This window comes from Solanum pennellii, chromosome 1 (genome assembly GCF_001406875.1).
Source record: "Solanum pennellii chromosome 1, SPENNV200".
Classification (NCBI taxonomy): Eukaryota; Viridiplantae; Streptophyta; class Magnoliopsida; order Solanales; family Solanaceae; genus Solanum; species Solanum pennellii.
In genome coordinates this window covers 67,131,907-67,138,589 of record NC_028637.1, presented here as the reverse complement: position 1 = coordinate 67,138,589, position 6,683 = coordinate 67,131,907, and the positions used below count along the sequence as shown (strand labels likewise).

The 6,683-nt window shown below is 30.5% G+C and overlaps 1 long non-coding RNA gene across 1 annotated transcript; it reads right to left on the bottom strand.

Annotated features, from left to right (window-relative positions):
• Positions 1-2,313: 2,313 nt before the first annotated feature.
• On the bottom strand, positions 2,314-5,672 carry LOC114074270. The gene is made up of 2 exons (XR_003574670.1): positions 5,558-5,672; positions 2,314-2,714 (listed from the first exon to the last, which is right to left on the bottom strand). It is a non-coding gene; the product is annotated as an uncharacterized LOC114074270 (long non-coding RNA).
• Between the last annotated feature and the right edge of the window lie 1,011 nt (positions 5,673-6,683).

Here is a 6,683-nt window from a genome sequence, read left to right as displayed (position 1 = left end):
ATATATAAATATATATATATTACTTTATTCAACTAAAGGTGTACACTTGTGAGGTGGAGGAGCTCAGCTTCTGACATGCATCAATATGTAAGGACAAAAAATACAGCTTTAAAAAGCTGTTCCCAAAGCTATTTAAATTGTACTTTAAATATAAAATATATATTTTATTTTATTTAACAAGGATAATTATGTAATTTTACCATTAAATTTTGAGATTTGTAGAGGATGAACAAGGGCAGATGGGTAATTTCGCTGTACTTTTTAGATCTATACATTTATTGTCTATCCACTTTACTTCTTTCCTTGTTTACTTCTCCTCCACATTTGCTTCTACATTGATTTCTCCTCCACAATTCCTCTCCATTAATCTCCATTTCTCCTCAAATTTCGCTTCAATGTTGCTGTCCATTTAATACAAATTAGAGGTTTTATCGCATAGTGGTCAGAAATTAGAGAGAAGAAGAGGTGTACAATACAACTCAGGTAACAATCTTTTTGAGCTTAAATTTGAAAAAATTATTGTTTTGTTCTTGCATGCAGCATCAGATTTGATTCTTGTAGCCATGAGACTATTTTGGTGTGTTTTGTTTCTGGTCTTCAAATTTGAATTTGTTCATCTTCTCAACTTATAAGCTTCATTTTGGAGTAAATCTAAAAGAAAATTGTGGGTGTATATAAGCGTCTGTTTATCAGAGAATTAAGGTGATAATTGACTCAAATATTGGTAGGGCGACAAGTAGTTGTATTTATAAAAATTATACATTTGTGATTGCACTGGCCATGTGTGTTTTCATTATATTAATTACTTGGTATGACATTGTTGTTGACAAAATATATTTATGTGAACAATTTAAAAGTAGCAGTAACTTAATTTTAGAGTTTTTTTTATACATTAAAAAATGATTTATAGTTTAAGATTTTTTGTAGACAACAGATTTTAAAAGTCTTAGGTTCGGCTTAAGTATATCAACAACCTCTGTACATTTTGAACTGAAACCGAGGAGAGGATAAAGTAATGAACTCGCACTATGTCCTCACAACAAAGCCTGACATACTGTTCAACCGACATTTCATTTGAAATAACATTCGAAGAAAGATAAAAACAAAAGACCATATAGGATATGCATATGCTATAGGGAGGGATAAGTGTTATCTCACTTCTGTCTGAGCTACTGCCCTTTTTGGGCCTCCCATCATGCACATTTGTACAGTTTGTCTCCAGAGTATTTTGAAATTTATCTAAGATAATTCAGTGCTCTGACATTAATATATGCACAAACTCTTCCTTTGAGATGCTCGACATAGACATACCAGTAAATGAATTCTTGTTTTCAGAAGTCTAGAGAAAAGAATGTAAAAACCATTCACTAGGTGAAGTTTTTATTATTTGTTTTATTGTGCATATCTTTTCCCAAACTCATCCACTTCTATGGTTTTGATGTACCTGGGAAGCACACAATGTTTCGAGTGTATGCAGATGAGTCAGCTACAGGGAGTTGTAGCATAAACTAATCTTCAGTTACTGATGGTTGTATTATTGTGTACATGCCTACTTGTGGTCCTTATAGTGTTAAACTGGTCAGAAGTGGAAATGGATCAATGGTTGTTTATCCCCCACACCTGCTTTAGATCATGGTAATCATCAATGTCATTGATAAATTGTAAAATTAATTTCACAAATCATGAACTACTTGAAACAGGAATAGAAGAAAATAGAGATAATGTGTCTGCCCTGTTGTTATCCCTGTCTTTGATGAGAATTAATTGTTGCCTTTGATGAGGTTGACTGCTATGGTTTGATACCTCATTTTGAGGTTGAATCATTGTTGCGTTTTGATCTTTTTCTGCTCCATTTTTTTGATGTATTTTAAACCATGGGTTGCTGATTTTGTATCGTATTGCTGCTGAATTTTAGACTAAGCTATTTCTTACACTTCTGATCAAATTTCAGTCTACTGTTGCTATGTGTCGAGCTAAATTTTGCTACACTTTTGGATATATTTGAGCCAATGGTTTTCCTATATATTTGGCTAAACTTTGCTGCACTTTTAAGTTAGCTAACTGCTGCGCTTTTTTAAAAAATATTGCTGCTACAAATGTTGCACTTTGGACAGAAGATGAGGCTTAAGGATTGCTGCATTTTTGCTAAACTATTGCTGCATTTTTTAGCTGATTGGGTTTCATTATTGCTCTGCTTTTTATGCTGCTATTATCGCGTTGGTTGCTAGAGATGCACTGCATGCATTCCTACGTTATTTCTACAATGAAAAAATTGAATACTATATGCATGGTATTACAGCCAATCTTGCTTGCTCCCGAGAACCCCAACCGTTTGCCATTACAGTCATGTTCCTCCACTTGTCCTGAACAGCATCAATAAGTATGAATAGGAAAGCATATTAACACCACATGCATAGATAAGAAACTAAAATTAAGACTAGACCTCACAACTATATCTGGTTCAAATAACTTCCAAACTTCCTCTGCACTAAATATAATTATCTAATGAAAAAAATGATAGAAGGAACCCTACTTTGAGATCTACATTTGAACGCAAACAGAATACTCCACTAAATTCTGGATCCTTGACAATCGTGCGCCATTTACCTCGTCCGTGCTTAAGTATCCCAACTTTAAGGGCAGCTTCTTCTTCTGAAGTCCACTTTTGCTTAGGTGCACCCATCAAAAACTGAGGGAGGAAACTTCAGAACAACCTACTCAAAGGACCCATAAGAATGTATCAACAGACCATCTGAAGAAGATAAATTGCACCATATATAAGACAGTTAATGGCTATCATGCATATCAAAATCCAAATTAGCTTGAATAATCAACATGTAAATCGGCTTCATATATAGTTAAGTTAACCTTAATAAACATAAACCTTGACGAGGATGCCATTCATTGCATAAATGCATAAAATGAAACCAGAAACAAGTCCAGACAAAACTACAGACAATGGTGTTAGATAAGTATATACTAAATTAATTCATGTCTATTAAACGTGTTTGTGATATGTACTTTGGAATTAGAAAGGTACGCATTACAATAATCATGTCAGTTAAACTTGTTTGCTGTTAAATTTTCCAAGTCCTGGAAAAAAGAGAACCAACTTTGTACCATAATGATCCAACTCCTAAAAGTCCAATTTTTTTATCAATACTATAAGTTGTTGGCATCCGTTTTACCTTGAATAGCATCTTATTCATGCTTTTAGCCGTCAAGTGATAATTTTTTACCTTGAGCCAATTTTTAATAACATTAGTTAAGGCATGGTGCCTATAGATTTTAATTTCAACAAAATATTTGTTTAAACATTTCTGGTTAGGATTTTAGGGAGAAGAAGAGGTGTTTGTATAATAGTTGCGCATTTTAAGGATAATTTGCTTCTTATCTTGAAATAATGTTTGAAGTTCTTCCCCTTTCATTGTTTTAGCTGTTATTAGATTTAAAGATTATGTTTATTATACTTTTTTTTCTTAACCATCACAATTCAATCATCGTGCTCCATATGTGTTAAGGTTAATTAGAAAACAAACACTTTGCATTTTATAAAGAGATAATTGTATATAACAGTAACTAATAACCTAAAATAAATGGAGTAGCTACGGTTTGATTTAATTATGTTCCATAGCAAACGTTAGCCAAAGTTTGTCAGTCGCCTCTCTCCCAAAAATCTCGCTCGCCACTCTCCCTCTGCTCGCCTCTCTCGCTTTATACACAGAAGTGTATAAATTGAGTTTCTATTTTGTATAAAGCGAGAGAAAATTGTATATACACATGCAAAAACATATATCTTCGTTCTATACACTTAATGATATAATTTACAAACATTTTACTTCAATTCAATTGTAGATAAATGCAAATTTTATACAAATATTGAAGCGCAAAAGGCCAACGAATTATACAATTGCGAATTATACAATTGCAGTGAAATACAATTTTCTCTAGCTTTATACAACAGAAGTGTATATATTGTGTTTCTGTTTTTGTATAAAGCGAGAGAAAAACATATATCTTCTTCCTATACACTTATATTATGCAATATACATACATTTTACTTCGATTCAATTGTATGCAAAGCAAATTTTATACAAATATTGCAGCGAAATAGGCAGCGAATATACAATTGTGCATTATACAATATGATAGCGAATTATACAATTGCAGTGAAATAGGCCAGCGAATTATACAATTGTATATGCATAGCGAATTATACAGTTTTATGTTTGCTATGGAGCACAATTATGCAAACTTTGCTATAACATATAAATATAAATTTTTTATTTGCTATATGTGAAAGTTGTCATTTTGTAAACCAAGTTCACTTAACCGTCCAATGGGCCAAGAAAGCAGAGGAAGTCGTAGCCCAGTGATATTATCTGATGGACCAAAGCCTCGAGAAAGATGACTAAATACTCTTTTCTACAGACATTCATATTTGAAGCTTAAAACACATTTATATATCATATTACTATTATTTATCAGATAACAAATTTAACAAAATAAATAAGATATTTGTACATATTCAATATAAACTCATCAAGTTATAGATGTATCGCGTACTTCAGATTAGTAAAAACATTATAACATAAGAATCATTTTACGTAATTGAATGATTCAAGAGAAAAAAAAACACAAAAATAACCATTTAAATACCAAATAATTTTCACAATGCTTTTCAAAAAATTTAATGATAATATCTAATAAAAAACAATCAATTACTTCTGATCTTAATTTGACCTCCTTTGTAACTTCTGAATGTCGAAAACATGTTAGTCTTAAAATATTTAGTCCACATTTTCAATGATTACTCGTTATATCGCTCTTAGTGATTGCTTTATTATTTTGAAGAAAGAAAATTTCAAAGTAAAAAACTAAAGTAAACCTTAACAAATATAGCAAAATCAAAAATAGAAATACATATGATATATGGAGAGAAATTTTGAAAAATAAGAGATATGAGATGAATATCAGATTTTTGGGAGAAAATTATATGGAGAGAGTGTGAATAATTTCTTTTCCTTTTTAAGAATAGGAAGACTAATTATGGTTAGTAAGATGCTAAGAAATAGCAATAATTCTCGAAATTGATTCAGTCTTTTACGATACAGTAAATACAAGATAAAATAAATAAATTCAATTTAATATTAATTAATTTGAATCTATTATCACCCGTAATTAATTTGTTATATTACAAATTATTAATAAGTAGATGTATATGATGTTATAAAGATTCTTATATCTATATGTAGATTAATTATTCCTATATTAATTTGTTAATCATCATAATTATAATTTTAATTAATTATCACTCATAACCATAGTCAATTATCACCTTAATTCTCTGATAAACAGAAGCTTATATACACCCACAATTTTCATTTAGATTTACTCCAAAATGAAGCTTATAAGTTGAGAAGATGAACAAATTCAAATTTGAAGACCAGAAACGAAACGCACCAAAATAGTCTCATGGCTACAAGAATCAAATATGATGCTGCATGCAAGAACAAAACAATAATTTGTTCAAATTTAAGCTCAAAAAGATTGTTACGTGAGTTGTATTGTACACCTCTTCTTCTCTCTAATTTCTGACCACTATGCGATAAAACCTCTAATTTGTATTATCTGAACAGCAACATTGAAGCGAAATTTGAGGAGAAATGGAGATTAATGGAGAGGAATTGTGGAGGAGAAATCAATGTAGAAGCAAATGTGGAGGAGAAGTAAACAAGGAAAGAAGTAAAGTGGATAGACAATAAATGTACAGATCTAAAAAGTAGAGCGAAATTACCCATCTGTCTTTGTTCATCCTCTACAAATCTCCAAATTTAATGGTAAAATTACATAATTATCCTTGTTAAATAAAATAAAATATATATTTTATATTTAAAGTACAATTTAAATATCTTTGGGAACAGCTTTTTAAAGCTGTATTTTTTGTCCTTACATAGTGATGCATGTTAGAAGCTGAGCTCCTCCACCTCACAAGTGTACACCTTTTAGTTGAATAAAGTAATATATATATATATATATATATATATATACACAAAATGAGTTGGAAGAAACAGAACTCTATGTAAAAAATAAAATAAACAGAGGTATGCATCTACTCACAAATTGGCTAAATGAAGGAAAATAGTGAAACTAAAAAATGCTATCGAGATATTGCAACATATAAGTACAANATATATATATATATATATATATATATATAGAGCCAGATATTTTATGAACCTGATGCAGATTTAATGTGTGTAAGGCATAGATATGAAAGCTGCTAGATACATGGATTTGGGAGCATCTAGTATCAAAAGTACTAGATTAGAAGAGGTAGATATACCTCTTAATCTTGAGTTATTGAATAAATGGACTATCCGTAAAGTGGATACAAAACTTATTTATGAATATGGTTGGTTTGATAAACTTTCTTCAAAATAATTGATGAAAACAACTGAGCAGTCTTTGACTCTTAATTCTGATGAACATGTTATTCGTTTATTAAATAAACAAGACGTTGATTTATATAAAACTAAATATAATTGGATCCATATAGGAATGGTTCAAATTGCTTTTAAACCTTTAATTCTTTAAGGGTTACCTGAAACATTTTTAGTTGCTTTAAGAGATGCTAGAAAATTGAATTTTAGACAATCTTTAATGGTTTCAATTGAATCTAC